This window comes from Bos indicus x Bos taurus, chromosome 1, assembly GCF_003369695.1.
Source record: "Bos indicus x Bos taurus breed Angus x Brahman F1 hybrid chromosome 1, Bos_hybrid_MaternalHap_v2.0, whole genome shotgun sequence".
NCBI classification, from domain to species: Eukaryota; Metazoa; Chordata; class Mammalia; order Artiodactyla; family Bovidae; genus Bos; species Bos indicus x Bos taurus.
Window position 1 is genome coordinate 132722129 of NC_040076.1, and position 16638 is coordinate 132738766.

Below are 16638 nucleotides of genomic sequence, written 5' to 3' on the forward strand. Positions count from 1 at the left end.
CAAAACAGAGATAAAAATAGTAACCATCTCATGAGGATTAAGTGAATATGTTGAATGCTTAGAACAATGCCTAAGACACCGGAAATACTCAATAACTGTTAGCTGTTACTGGTATAACTCACTTATCCAGCATTTTCTACTCTGAGCCAGATGTTGGTGGGATGATGCTGAATAATTCTTGGTGATGGCCCTCAGCACACTCACTGTTTAATCAGGGCAACAGGGAGGCAAGTACAGCATGGATCAGGAGCACAAAGGTAGGGGTTCTCTTTTCCATATTGCTCTCATAGTAAAAACATGTGATCAGAAAAGTTAGAAAAACACTGTAATTACTCATATCACAATTCAGAAATAACCATTGTTAATATTTTTATGAATAAACATCATGAAATTTTGTGTAAGTATGCTTTACAAAAAAGTTATTTTCTTAGGATATATTCCAAGGTGTAAAATGCTAAGCCAAAAGGAGTGTGTGTATATGCCTATTATTTTTAATGGTTCTAGAAACATACTCTGCTCTCCAGAAAAATGGCAAATTTATATTTCCAATATCAGTGTAGGAGTAGGCCCATCTTTCCATGTTCCAATTTGATAAGATGAAGAAATGAAGTGCATATTTCAATCTGCACCTAAACATCTATTTAGCTAGTAGACATTTTGTGTTCATTCACAAATCCTTTCTTCAAGCCCTTTTGTCCATTTTAAAAGAGAGTATCTAAATCAGACCTCAAAGTCAGGAACGGCTTCCCCAAATAAGGGATGTATGTACCTATTCTTGAGTTCTAAATTCTAACTAATGAGAATTAGATAAGAAGGAGAGGGAGAATACTCTAGAGGGAAACATACATGTGAAGGCTCAGAGGCCTAACATGGCACGGTGAGTTCAGAACAATGATAGTTCCAGCTGATTTCACTGGGGGTGAGGTGGGATGGGGAGGGTACAGACAGGCAAGAGGGGAGGCAACCAGAGAGGAGCAGGAACTGGGCCACAGACTGTCTTGTGTGCTAACCTCAGCAGTCTGAACTTTATTCTGAAAACTATGGGAAAAGAAACAAAGACTTTTAAGCTGGGAAGTAACATGGTAAAGTTTATGTTTGAGAAAGACATTCCAGCAGTTGAGTGAAAGTGTGGAAATCAATTAGAAGGCTAATGTAATAATCCATGTAATAAGTGCTAAGACTCTAAACCAAGTAGGTGGCAGAAGTTAATAAACAGGAAGGCACTGATTAAATAGTCAGTGAGAAAGAATTCACAGAAGAGGAGGAGGAGGAGAGAGTAAAAAGGGAGGAATCTTGGGTTTCTGATTTAGGTACTTGGAGGACTAATGTTATCACTTCCAACATGTTTTTTGTTTTTGTTTCATGGGAGGTGGTCATAGAAAACATGAAGGGTTTTATTCTGAATGTGTTGTTTGAAGAGGTAACACACATGGATCATCCAAGTGGTGATGAGTGGATGAAATGTGAATGTAAAAACCTTCAGGTCAGCAGCAAGATCTGGGTGGGAGAGGCAGCTCTGAGAGGTCACTCAGAGTGTGTGCACATAAGTGAGAAGGGCTCTGGGCTGAGGACCATAGACATTTCTGGGTTAAAGAGAAGAACAGAATTCTTAGGAGGGATCCCAAGAAACAATTCTCAAGGATGTTGAAGGAGAAACTTTCAAAATGGACATCATTAGTGATTTGGTGCTGCCGAGAGATCAAGGAAAAACAAAAATTACCCACTGGACTTGCCAGTGTGAAGGTCACTGGTAACCTCAGTAAGTGAGATTTCAAAAACCAACAAACCCCAAAGACTATGGCATAGTTCCAAAGACTATGTATGCACAAGAGGTATGTATAATTAAAAATACCTGTCAATAGAAGTCCAAAAGAACTAAGCAAAAAGAGTCCTAAATGATAAGAAAGCATTGTATTCTAGTTTGAGATTTTCCTTTCTAAATGGCACATGAAACGAGTGTTTTACAATGTTCAATTTGATGTAATATCAGTCTAAACATGTTATATCAGGGGTAGAAAGCAGAGAGGGAGGGAAATTAAGAGATGATATTTTGAATATTTACATTTATTCCTCTTCAGGTCTTTTTGCGCATTGCCTGCCCACTTCCCCCAAGCCTTTCATCTTTTCTGTTCCTTCATCTCCACAATGGGCCAGAGTCTGTTTTCCCAATTTCTGTCTAAGTGGTTCATATGCACTCTAAGTGGTTCAGCGTTCACTCAACAATCCCTATTACTTCCATGTTAATTGGTGTATGACTATGTTAACAAGTACTCTCCAGTGGCTCCTGGTATTCCTTCAGCACAAACATCCCAATGAAGTGGATTTCTTGTGAAACAGAGGCAGCCAACAAGAAAAGTTAGGAGGGAGAACTGGATTTTGAAGGATGAGAGCCTTAGCAGGTGAAGATGGGATTTAACTGGTGGGGAAGATCCCCTAGAGAAGGAAATGGCAACCTACTCCAATATTCTTGCCTGGAAAATCCCATTGAGCCTGGCAGGCTATAGTCCATGGGGTCTTAAGGAGTCAGACACAACTGAGCACACACATGCATATAAGCAAAAAGGAATTCAACAAAGGTACAGAGATACAGCAGATATTCTACTATATAATTAAGAGAGAGCTTTGTGTGTTTGGAGAAGTAGCAGGACTTTGGTATTGGTAAGGCTGAAAATGTACAGTACGGATTTTACAGTTTTAAGGTCTCCTTCAAACATTAAGAACAAAAATAGGAATGTAAACTCGATCTTCAAAGAACCTAAGAGACGTCAGTAACCCCAAATCACTGTATATGAAGACAGAAAACTGCAGCGGGATAGTAAGTGACTTAGCAGAGTAGTGGAGGAAGGGATACTAATGACAAACACACCAACTCCCCCTGCACAACCCCAGAAGGCCCAGGTTAGGAGGTACCAAAAATCACAGAAAATGGGCTAGGGTAGAGGACAGACCACAAGGGGAGTGCTTATAAGTTTGAAAGGAATAGAGTTCTCCCGACCCTTACTCCACAAACTCAGAAAATCATCCCTCCTTTTCTACTAAGACAGGAATCCTATTTGTTGGTGAAAAAACCTGAACCAGAAAAACACCAACCTCAGGCCATCACACATAAAAAGGGTGGTAAAGGACTAAAAATTGAGTAAAGGTCTACTTTCTGAATAAGCCCACCAGCCTCCTTATCCCAGCTCAAGTCCAGGTCAGTCACCAAAACCAGGTTTATTATCTCCAGCTCCCAGCCCCCACTATTAAAGAATTCTTCTTCTGGAGATTAGAAAGCCCATCTGATCACATGATCACCTTACAGAGAAGCCCACTAATTGACAAAAGAATTCTATTCCTTTCAAACTTTCAAACACTCCCCGTCTTCACTAATTGACAAATGCTACTCCAAAACAGATCTTCCTCTCAGCTCTCTGAGTGCCTGCTAAGTCGCTTCAGTCATGTCTGACTCTTTGCGACCCTATGGACCGTAGCCTGCCAGGCTCCTCTGTCCATGGGATTCTCCAGGCAGTACTGGAGTGGGTTGCCACGCCCTCCTCCAGGGGATTTTCACAACCCAAGCATCAAACTCGCACCTCTTACACCTCCTGCATTGACAGGTGGGTTCTTTACCACTAGCTCTACCTGGGAAGCCACTCAGCTCTTAGAGTCTCACTTTTATTTTAAATCAGCTTTACCGATGTATAATTCGCAGAGTAAAAATGTTCATTTTAGATGAATAGTTCAAGGAAATTTAGCAAGAACCACTGTTCTAGAAGAGAGGGAAAATTTACATTGCCCTAAAACTATTTCTGTGCCCCTCCCAATCAATTGTGCCCTTGCAATATTTGACAACTGCTCATCTGAGTCCTATCACCATAGATGCGTTCTGCCAGTTCTAGACCTTCACATGACTGAAGATGTGTATATACGAGATGTACACACATTTTCAGTCTGGATTCCTTCATTTTGCATAATGGCTTTGAGATTCATCCATGTTATTGCATGCATCAATAGAATATACCTTTTTACTGCTTAGCAGATATCCTACTATATAATTAAATACACCCAAATTCATCTTATCTATTCAGTTAATGGACATCTGGGTTGTTTCTAGTTTGGACTATTATGAATTAAAACTGCTAAGAACTTTCAAGTAAAAGTCTTTTTTGTCAATAAGCATTCATTTCTTTTGGGTAACTAACAATGGAATTAACGAGTCATGAGAAGTGTACGTTATATAAAAACCTGTAAAATAGTTTTTCAAAGTGGTTCTGCCATTTTATGGTCCCATCAGCAACACTCTAGAGCTCTATTGCCCTACAACCTTTTGGATACTTGTCAGTTTCCTTAATTTTAGCCATTTTAGCAGGTGTGAAGTGGTATCCCACTGTGGTTTTAATTTGCATTTCCCTGATGACTAATGATGTTGAGCAATTTTTATAAGCTTTTCTAAAAATTGGGGTATAGTTGCTTTATAATGTGCTAGTTTCTGCTCTACAACAAAGTGTCATATGCTTATTATTAGCAATTCATATACAATTCTTTTTTTGGTTAAGTTTCTATTCAAATCTTTTGGGTTGCTTTTGACTACTGAGTTCTAAAAGCTCATTTACATATTTTAGATGTAGATATTGTCTCTTGGTCTGTGGCTTTCCTATCCAGTTTCTGAGCAGTAGCTTTTGAAGAATAGGAGATTTTAATTCCAATTTTAATTCTAATCATTTTATTAATCCAATTAATCAAAGTCTCTTGTGTAGTTAATAAATTTGTATCCTGTCTTAAGATTTCTGTCTATCTTAAGGTCATAGATGCCTTAAGGTTTTTAGGGGTTTCAAGTGTCTCTGATCTATTTTGAAATAATTTTCATGTATGGAATGAGGCTGAATTTCAACATTATCCTGCATCACTTGTTCAAAAGACTATCCTGTCCCTACTGAACTGTGTTGGAGCTTCTGTTGAAAAGCAAATCACCATATAGACTTATTTCTGGATTCTCTATTCTTTTGTCTTTGTATATACCAATACCATTCTGTTTTAATTATTGTAGCTTTATAGTAAGCCTTAAGATAATAATGTAAATGCACCATTTCTTCTTTTTCAGAATTGTTTCGGCTATTCTAGGTCCTCTGCACTTCCATAGTGATACTGGAATCACTGTGCCTATTTTCACAAAGAAATATGCAGGGGTATTGACTGGAATTTCATTTAATCTAAATCATTGGTGACAATGGAGACCTTAACAATATCAAGTCTCCAATCATTATAATCCATGAACATAAATGTATCTCTCCATGTATTTACATGCTCTTTCATTTCTCTAAGCAATGTCTATAGGCCTTTCATTAAATTTACTTCCAAATATTTCATGTTTTATGATGCTAATACAAATGGTAGTTATACTAATTTCATTTTCCACCGTGTTTGTTGTTGGTATAGAAAAATACAGTTGATTTATGTATATTGATCTTATCACTTGCCACTGGGCTAAATTCATTTATTAAAGAATTTGGGGGAGGGTAAATTCCTTGGGATTTTTCATATAGACTACCGTATTGTCTGATACTAGAGAGTTTTACTTTTTCCCTTTCCAATACTTACTGCCTTACTGACCATTGCACTGGTTAGAATCTTCAGAACAATACTGACTAGAAATATGAGTTCAGAAATCCTTGCCTTGTATCTGATCTTAGGGAAAAGTACTCAGTCTTTCACCATGATGAGAGCTGCAGATTTTTTAGTAGATATCCTTTATCAGATTGAGAAAGTTCTATTTCTAGTTTGTTGAGATTTTTAAAAAATCTCATGAGGTGATTTAGTTCTGTTAAATATCTTATTCTGAACCTGTTGAGATGGTCACATAATTTTTACCCTTTATTTAGCTAATGTGATGGAAGGGGGGTGAGAAAACTGAAATTCAGCTTCAGGCATGGGCTGTTTTCATAGGGCATCCCGAAGAGATACTTCCCATTCAGATGAATATACATGGCAGTAAAGAGACAGGAGTTGAAAATAAAAACTTGGGAGTAAGTGTCAGATAAAGGTTTTAAAGTCACAAGAGTGGACAAGACTGATCTGCACAGAATGAGAAATAAGACAAAGACAAAACTCTGAGGAAGGCTGATATGTATAGGGTGAAGAGAAGGATGCAAGGAAGGAGACAGAGACTGCATTTTCAAAAGGCAGGAAGAGAACCAGCCAAATGTGACATGGAAGTCAAGGGAGCAAAGTGCTACATTCTTCCAACATTCTCAATTCCGAAGAGTTTGTGTACCAATAAACATTAAAACTATACTTTTGTTTTGTACATGTTTCTCCCTAATTTCATGTAGAAATTTGAGGAGTTAATAAAACCTTAAACAGCATACATATAATGATGGAAAATAGAGAATGATGTTACACAATTTTTTATGTTGCTATTTGTGTGTTTTATTTCAGGAAACACCTGGAGCAGAGAGTATGAGGTAAAGAACTTCCACCACTTATCTCAGCTGATGAAAGGGTTCAAGAAGAAAATGATCTGCATAAATCATAGACGCAAGGGACGACTGTTTGAATATCCGTGTTATTTAAATAGGACATTCTGGAGACTAGATAAGGAAAAATTGTAGAAAAGTGCTTAAAACTTTTTTTTTTTTTTAAAAACACAGTACATAAGGTGTGATGATTCAGAAGGAATGAGTCATTTAGAAATAATAAGATAGTCTGCCTGGAAAACACCGGCACTCTGTAGTGGATGACTCAGTATGGAAACTGATCCCAAGAGAACAATTTAGAGGGATACAAAAACATATACTACAGAGCTACTTGTAGGCTAAAAAAAGGAGACCTGGAATATTTTATCTGTTGGGTTCACTTCAAAAATTGTTGAGAAAATAAGAAATCTCATAGAAGGCAATATTTTTCTGATGCTCAAAGAAATTATATATATGAACATGAAAGAACAATGTTCTAGGTTTAACGCTGATGTCTTTACTTTTAAGAGCATCTCAGCAGCAGGCCTAATTTGAGCATACAGGATCTAGGAAGTGCTTAAAGACTTACTTTTTTCTTTACTCCAGTGGAGGAGGAGGAAATGTGGCTGAGGGAAAAAGCACCAGGTGGGCAGGCAGGAGTTCCTCGTCCAGCTTCTACTTCTGCACTGACAAGCTCAGTAAGATGGTCAAGTCAATGCTCTCACTGGGATTCGCCTTCTCTTCTGGAAAAACAGGACAAGTGATGGTTCTGGGGTCTAGGGAACACAAGAAAAGCAAAACATTCTTTCTTGCCTTGAATTACAAAAAAGCAATATTTTACCTAAAAACTATTCTGTATTTTTTTGATAGGGGAAGCACAATGAACTGGGTATTAATTTTTTAAAAATATTTATTTATTAGGCTGTGCCGGTGTTTAGCTGAGGCACACAAGAGGTTTAGTTGTGGCATGTGAACTCTGAGTTGTAGCATGTGGGACCTAGTTCCCTGACCAGGGATCAAACCTGGGCCCCCTGCATTAGGAGTACGGAGTCTCAGCCACTGGACCACCAGGGAAGTCCCTGAACTGGCTATTAATTTTTAATGCATGTCATTTGCAAAACTACCGATTTCTGAGTATTGGCTCTAAGTGGCAAATCATGAAGTTAAACTTTGTGCATGTGAGCACGCTCACTCACTCAGTCCTGTCTGACTCTTTGCAATCCCATGGACTGTAACCTACCAGGCTCCTCTGCTCACGTGATTTGCCAGACAAGAATACTGGAGTGGGTTGCCATTTCCTTCTCCAGGGAATCTTCCTGACCCAGGGATCCAACTGGAGTTTCCTGCATCTCTTGCATTGGCAGGTGGACTCTTTACCTTTGAGCTACCTGGGAAGTCTGGTGGTTAAACTTTGACCATTGTATAATTAAAAAATTCTCTATAATACATTCCAAAACATCAACAATAGCTATCTCCATTGCTGCTAGTACTTTAAGTTACTCTGATTCATATATTTCCCTTTTCTAAGGCTTTTCTTATTTTGGAGCAGATCATATAAAGATAAAATCACATTCTGTAGATGAAAATCATTTGGATGATTTAGAAGAACATATATACAACCCAGTTTAATAAACATTTGATGCTACTACAAGCCAGGTACTCTTCAAGACAAGTAAACTACAAATCCTATAATTTTGCCTCAAGCGAGCTTACAGTGTAAGTAGGCAGAGAAAAGAATATTTTTTATATCAAGGAAGGCACCCCGGAGAGCAGGACTGCCAAGCCCAGTTTGGAATGGAGCAGAAGCAGTGGCTGCTGAAAGAAATGGAAGATGCCTTGTGGATAAAGAGGGCCAGGCAGGAAGTGGCCTGGGAGATATGAGGAGCTCCTGGGAGTTTGGTGTTATTTCAATGTCAAGTGTGAAGAGAGGCTTCTAGGTGCTACCACTAAAGGGGTGGGGAAGAGGCAACAGCATCAGAGACTCCCGAGCGGCTTCAGTGGGGGTGGGGGGACTCAGTCAGGTTTACACTGTGGGCGTATCACGGTGTAGCACTGCGGAGCACAGAGCTGGGGAAGCAAGACCAATGCCAGGCAGAGGAGGTAGAAGGGCTCTGCACAGAGATTTCAGAAGAGAATCAGTGAGGCTGTAAATGAAGGCAGCTCAAAGGCTTATGTGACTACCTGTGATCACAAATCTATGAGCACAATCTGAATGTAAGTTATCTTTATTTCTTTTTTAAAATTTCTTTCTTTTTGGTGCTGGGTCTCTGTTGCTGCGTGGACTTTTTCTAGGTATGGGGAGCAGGGGCTACTCACTGTTGTGGCTTCTCTTGCTGTGGAGCCTCCCATGGGCTCAGCAGTTGTGGCTCCCGGGCTCTAGAGCACAGGCTCAAAAGTTGTGGTGCACAGGCTTAGTTGCTCCACAGCATGTGGGATCTTTCCCGATTAGGGATTGAACCTGGCCTCCTGCACTGGCAGGCAGATTCTTTACCACTGAGTCACAGGGAAGTCCACAAGTTATCTTTAAATCCTGTTCTTTTCCGTATCCCTGTGCAAGTACAAATTCTGGCCAAAGCTGACAACAGATCCTACATTCAGTTTTATTAGGTAATTATGGATCTTTAAAAAGAAAAAAGGACTATTTGTTAATGTATACTAAGTACCTGAAATGTTTAGGGTATCACAGAAAACAAGCAAAGCTCCTGACTGTAGGAACTTACAAAATAAATGAGGCAAAGAAGAATAAATCAATCCATTCAACTGGGGTATACAGGGGTATACTGGGGGGCACTTCTGGGCCTTGATGGAAATCACATTCTCGTGACAGTTCCTTTTAGAACATAATTTTTACATCCATCTTTCTTTTTCTGACAAGTTTATTGCGGTACAAATGATCAGAGAAGCTCTCCAGAGGCAAGTGGACAATTCTAGGTGATGACCAGGAACCTGAGTAAAATAAATAGAAGCCTGAGTCAGGGGGAAACTTGCTTGAATGGGACGATAACAGACCAGGGAAAAATCCCCAAAGATGGCATGGATGGCAGTAGCTGAGGAGGAGTCTGAAACTGCTTTGAACATAGCTTGGATTTGACAGATTGAAGTTATAACTGCTTATTTCTTAAACAACAGTTTTAATCTTTGTAAAAGTAATGACTGAGATATAAGACATGACTGCTGGGAAAAAAAAGAGAAAGAGAAAATACAAAGAGGAAAATAAAGATCACACCCAGAGACAGTATCAATATGAAGATTTTTCCCCTTTTTGACTTTCAACACACACATAAACATACACATAAATAGACATGTGGAATTTTACAAATATTTATCAATTTTTAAAACAAAAGTGAGACAATTATAGTTTATCATCTGCCGTTTCCACTTAAGACAGGAAAACACCTTTTCATGAAAATTAAAATCATGGCATACATCCTAGATACAATCTGTGGACATACCAAATTTACTTGTTCAGCTCTTTACTAAGGCACATTAAAGCTCTATGATAAAGGTGCATAAAGGAAGCAAGCAGCAAGCAAATAATAAAACTGACTTCAGCTGTGACAGTATTTTCAATATTTTAAAGGTGGAAAGAGGTAAGACATGGAAGCTCATGAGATTTTAGTGTTCCAGACACAAGATGAATAATGTCTGATTCTGGAATTCTTTGTGGATGAAGAGTTTCCAACTGAAGCCGGAAAAAAAGGAAAAGACTGCAGCCCAACACACACTAAAAATGAAGTAATTTCAAATCTTAACATCTGCAGAACAGATAGAATGTCAAAGACAGCACCCAGACAACCAAAAGCAGTGGGTGGACTGCCAGGGAAAAACCAAGTGCCATTCTGGTGACCATCCATAACCACGGCTTTCCCAGGAAGTGACACACTGCTCTAGCACAAAGCACGCCGAACCTCTCTCATAAGGCGAGAGGCCACCTTCAGACTTGATGGACCTTCTTCAGGCCTCGCTTCCTCCAGCGCTTGGCTGGGCTCTGTGAATTACAAACAGCTCGTCAGAGTTCCCTTGGAAGCTGCCAATACTAGCCATTTCCCACTGCAATTAGAATAGCTCTGCTGTTATCTGCTTTACTGGGTTGGCCAAAAAGTTCCTTCCATTTTAAAATAAACATAAAAGACATATTTTTCATTTTCACCAAGCACTTCACTGAACAATGTATTCAATGTTTTGTTCCAGTATCTTCTGCCATTTTTCAGGCAACTTCATAATTCTATCTTCGCAAAACTTTTTCTCTTTTTGAGCAAAGAACTGTTCCAGGTGCTTTCTACAGTCTTTTAGGGAATTGAAATTTTTCCATTAAGAGAACTTTTTAAAGACTGAAATAAATGGAAATCTGAAGTTGGAATATCTGATGAATATGGTGGGTGAATCAGAATTTCCCAGTCAAGCTGTAACAGTTTTTGCCTGGTTATCAAAGAAACATGCAGTCTTGCTTATCCCGATGAAAGATTATGAGCTTCTATTCACAAATTTTGGACACTTAGCATCAACTGCTGCTTTCAGTTGGTCTAACTGGGAGCAGTACCTGCTGTAATCAATCGTTTGGTTTTCTGGAAGGAGCTCATAATAGAGGACTCCCTTCCAATCCCATCATATACACAACATCACCTTCATTGGATAAAGACTGGCCTTTGGTGTGGTTGGTGGTGGTTCATTTCACTTGCCCCATGATCTCTTCTGTTCCACATTATTGTACGGTATTTACTTTTCATCACCTATCACAATTTGTCTTAAAAAACTGAATGTTTTGGTTATGTTTCAGTAGAGAATCACATGTGTAAATATGGTTAAGAAGTTCTTTTTCGCTTAACTTACGCGGAATCCAAACATCAGAGCAATTTAACATAACCAAGCTGGTGTAAATGACTAAGTTGGGTCCCTTAGTGTAGTGTTGATTGTTCTTAATTAATGTCTCAGTTTGATCACTATCAACTTCAACTGTTCTACTATAAAGCATCGTCCAGCAAAGAATCTCTAGCATGCAACTTTGCAAACCACTTTTGACATGTTCAGGCTTCCCTCATAGCTCAGTTGGTAAAGAATCCACCTGCAATGAGGAGACCCCACTTCAATTCCTGGGTTGGGAAGATCTGCTGGAGAAGGGATAGGCTACCAACTCCAGTATTCTTTGGCTTTCCTTGTGGCTCAGCTAGTAAAGAATCCACCTGCAATGCAGGAGACCTGGGTTCAATCCCTGGGTTGGGAAGATCCCCTGGAGAAGGGAAAGGCTACCCACTCCAGTATTCTGGCCTGGAGAATTCCATGGACTACATAGTCCATGGGGTCGCAAAGAGTCAGACACGAACAACTGAGTGACTTTCACTTTCACTTTTCACTTGACATGTTCAATCAGTCACAGCACCTTCTCTATACACTGCAAAAATCTTTCCTTACATTTCAGTTGTGTTTTTACTTTTCTTGAAATAATAAAGCATAATATGCTGAAAATAACTGCTTCTTTTCTTCCATTTTCAATATTAAAATGGCTACACAAAAATTCACTTATTTTGGTGAGTTTTCTGAAAAATGAGCGCTGATACGACAGCTGTAACAATACAACCTAACAAAATTGTGTTGAATGAAGTTAAATACACTGAGCCCTACTAAAGCCATCTTACAGAAAAAAACTGAATGAACTCTTTGGCCAACCCAATATATATTGGATGGATCTCTAAAAAATATTTTATTTGAAAAAATACAAATAGCTCAAAATTATTCTTAAAAATCATGTGATTAAAAAAATAACATTCACCATTCAGATTGTTAATCACAAAGGTACAAATATAAATTTATAATGAAGGGATCTGAAAGTCACCACCGTAACACCTTAGTTAAACTTAGAATCACTAACGGTGGGATATCAGATAATACGTAGCTCCCAACTGGATGCATTATGAAACCTGAATATCACGCATGGACTTTTCTTGCCAAGAATATTTAGCTTTAATCAAATTTTCAGATTTAACATTCATTTATAGGAAATATAGGCAATAGAGAAATAAGTTTTAAACCACCATAGGTAAACAGAGAAGTTCATGATATGGCTCATTCTCTAAGACAACTGGCCAGGCCTCTTCAATAAGTCAGTATCATGAGGGAAAAAGCACATGTGTGGAGCTTGGTTGGAGGGAAGGGGCATGACAGAAAAAATATCAACTATAAAGGCTCTGAGGTGGGAACACATCTTCATATTTTAGCAAGGTGAGAATGCCAGTGTGACTAGACTTTGACTTTTACTGAATGAGATAGGAAGCTACTAAGGAATTTTAAGCAGAGAAATTACATGATCTGACTTACTTTTAAAACAAGATCATTTTAGTTGCTCTTATGGGAACAGACTACAGGGACGAGAGTAGAAGTAGGGAGCCCAAAAAAGGGGGCCAAATTTGCCTAGAATATTCCAGGCAAAAGATGATGTTGGCTTGAACCAAGTGACAGTAGAGGAAAGTTGAAAAGTCAGATTCTGGATATATTTTGAAACAAGAGCCAATGAGACACATGTGAGAGCTTTGTGGAAAAGAGAGAGGTCAAGGGTGAATCTAAGGGTTGATTTTTTTTTAAAACAGTTGTTTCTTTTCCTGAACAATTGGAAGAAGAAAACTGAGATAATTCAGACTGGGAAGACTGCAGGAAGAACCAATTCATTGGTGGGAGATGAATCAGTGGTGGCAAGGTGGTCAGTAACTCAATTTTGGCTGTTACTTTTGAGATGCCTACTAGACATTCAGATAAAGATGTGCAGAATGCTGTTAGAGAATTAAACCTAGACTTCTGGGGAGAGATTTAGGCTGGTATAAATCCGAGACTCATAGTTAAAGCCTTGAGACTAGATGAGATCACCAAGGGAGGGAATATAGAAAGAAAAGAAATACATATATATCCTATAATAAATCTTATTCTTTAAGATTCTACAGAAATCTATGTTTCTATATAGGAACAGAATAAGAAAGAAGCAACCAAGGCTAAGACTAGGTGCTGTTCAATAGAACTGTCTGAGATGATGAAATATTTTATATATCTGTGCCATTCATGTGGCTCTCAAACACCTGAAATATGGCTAATGCAACTGAATAGTTGAAAATTTAAATTAAGTAGCTACATGAGCTAATGGCTACAGTAGAGTAGTACCTACAGTACTGAGAGTCTGAGGGAATGAAGTGGAATCAGCAGAGAAGACAGAAAAGAAGTGGTCAGGAAGGGAGGAATTGTGAGACAGTTCTCCATGGGTCTCTCATGATTCTATACACATTGCAAGCAAGGCACTGCCTGTCTTGATAATCAGTGATAAGATATTTTATATAATATGACAGTTCCACATGATCTTTTTCAAGACTGTCTGTATAGCAAACGACCTTGGAACACTTGATACTGCCTCCCTCTGGAGCAAAGAGAAGGCATGCTAATTGCCCATCATAAAAGATTTGCCTTCTCTAAGATCAGGCTGCCTTTCTAATAACACAACCTACCATGCCAGTAGCTGTAGTTTGGCCCCTTTCACACTGCCTCAGAGTGACTGGGCTAAGGGAACCAGTACAAAAAGACTCCTACTGTGGCTACTGCTATTGCTGTGTTTATTACAGACAATTTACCTGTCTCTGATCCATAAGTCTTGTGCCTTCTACCACCATTCATGAAACTAATGGAGTTTCTGTAGTGTAGTGGTTATCACATTCACCTCACACCATTCATGAAACTGGCAAGCTAAACTGCTGGCTTACAAACAGGGTAAAATCTAAGATATTGCACAGTTCTTGACAAATATTTTAAAGTGAATAAGGTATTTCAAGGAGGAGAGAGTGGTTAACTCTGTTCCTGAACGTTAAACCAGGTAAGTATAGAAAAATGTGTTGATGAAATTTGGGAAGCAGAAATATGACTGGCAACCAGTCCATTCTGAAGGAGATCAGCCCTGGGATTTCTTTGGAAGGAATGATGCTAAAGCTGAAACTCCAGTACTTTGGCCACCTCATGTGAAGAGTTGACTCATTGGAAAAGACTCTGATGCTGGGAGGGATTGGCGGCAGGAGGAGTAGGGGATGACAGAGGATGAGATGGCTGGATGGCATCACTGACTTGATGGATGTGAGTCTGAGTGAACTCCGGGAGTTGGTGATGGACAGGGAGGCCTGGCATGCTGCGATTCATGGGGTTGCAAAGAGTCGGACACGACTGAGCGACTGATCTGATCTAATCTGAGTTAAAAAAACAAAAAAAAGAATGCGAAGACAGAAATTATTGATAGAATATAGACAAATTTTACAAGAAGTTTTGCTGTGAAGTTTAACTGAAATAAGGTCATAGGAAGGTGGAGTCAAGGAGAATTATTTTTTACATTGCATATTTTAAATATGCAATACAAGCATATTTTCATGTATAAAGCAATGACTCAGAGAGGGTAAAACTGATGTAAGAGAAAGAATTACAAAGCAATTAGGTTAATAGGAAAGAAAGCAGAGTATATGGATACTATGGCAAAGAGTGGGTAGGTATGGTGGTGAAAGCTTTTGAATGTATGCAAGGGAGAGATGCTGATGACGATGGACTCCAAGCTTCTATCCTACCTCCAGAAATTGTAACCCATCACTGGGCCCTACAGAACACATGTATGCTGCTGCTGCTGCTGCTAAGTCGCTTCAGTCATGTCCAACTCTATGCGACCCCACGGATGGAAGCCCACCAGGCTCCCCCGTCCCTGGGATTCTCCAGGCAAGAACACTGGAGTGGGTTGCCATTTCCTTCTCCAATGCGTGAAAGTGAAAAGTGAAAGTGAAGTCGCTCAGTCGTGTCTGACTCTCAGCAACCCCACGGACTGCAGCCTACCAGGCTCCTCCATCCATAGGATTTTCCAGGCAAGAGTACTGGAGTGGGATGCCATTGCCTTCTCCGAACACATGTATAGACATCAGCAAATTCCCCAGATCTTGGATCTCTTCTCTGACACTTTCTTCAACTCCCTCTACTTTCTTATTTAAATTGAATCTGTACTTTCCCCTGAGGATGCTGCTTTCCTTGTAGCCCTCTTAGATGATGACTCTTTTCCACACCCTTCAAACATGAGGCCTGGTAGAAGCCCTTCTTGTTCTGCATTGCTTCTCTGCCTGCCCTCCCCCTAAATCCCCTGCTCTGAGTCACATACCATTCAATTCTATCACCCACCTGCCTTCCTTATTGCAGGATTTAAGGCTCCCCAAAGTCACTCCCTTTCATTCCTTGATTTTAGCTTTTAGCTCACTGTCATCCAACAGTATTTCTAGTTTATTTCTTATTGATTTTGACAGTCAAATAGATAATCCATCTGATATCCTGGCCTCTTTGGTTCTTGACCTTTTCTCTACAATGTTAAATATACTGATCTTGTTCTCTAATCCGTCTCAGCCACTTTCTCCCATGATCTTACCCTAAGCCTTTAGAATATCCAGAAGTATATTTTAAGAGCCACACATATGAAGGAGTAGCATTTACCCAAAATGTGCTAGTGAGCTGAGAGTAAGTGGGCTTCCCTGGTGGCTCAGTTGGTAAAGAATCTGCCTGCAATGCAGAAGACCTGGGTTTGATCCCTGGGTTGGGAAGATCTCCTGGAGAAGGGAATGGCAATCCACTCCAGTATTCTTGCCTGGAGAATTACAAGGACAGAGGAGCCTGGAGAGCTACATTCCATAGGACCACAGAATCGAACATGACTGAAGTGACTTTCACTTTCAGAGTAAGAACATCCTCTCTAGGACTCCACTGGCAAAATCAAGATGGTCATTCATCAGGCAAAAGACCATCCTCTGCAGGGATTATGCTACCATCATCAGCAGATAATGAGACAGCAAGAAAGAGAACTAGGAATACTTCTTTGAGTACTCTTATCGTGGGCCTGTATTCCTTAGACACAGGGGAGAGGTATGTGTGAATACCTGGGAGGGAGAAGCAGAGGCATGCTGCTGTGTTGACTGATCCTTCTTGAACTGGACTTGCAAAGGGAAGATTAGTATTATCACTTCAAAAGTATTCATATGCTAGGTATTGTGTTGAACACTTAAATGCATTTTCTAATGTATTTTTATGCCAGCACTGAACACAGTGTTATCTCTATTTCACAGATGAGTAGACTGAGGCTAAGTTTAAAAAAAAAAAAAAAAAACTTGCTCATATTACATACTTAGAGGAAAAACTGACTGAGCATAATTTTCTCTAACATCAAAGC

The 16638-nt window shown here is 39.4% G+C and overlaps 1 protein-coding gene across 2 annotated transcripts in view; it reads right to left on the reverse strand.

The window, feature by feature from the left end:
- Positions 1-16638, reverse strand: part of PPP2R3A (protein phosphatase 2 regulatory subunit B''alpha) — a 234044-nt gene that overhangs the window by 177794 nt on the left and 39612 nt on the right. The window contains exon 2 of one of the 2 annotated variants that reach the window (XM_027545443.1): positions 7021-7174. The gene's annotated coding sequence lies outside the window, so the exon portion shown is untranslated. Of the gene's footprint in view, positions 1-7020; positions 7208-16638 lie in introns of both variants that reach the window. The other variant, XM_027545444.1, reaches the window with a different exon arrangement.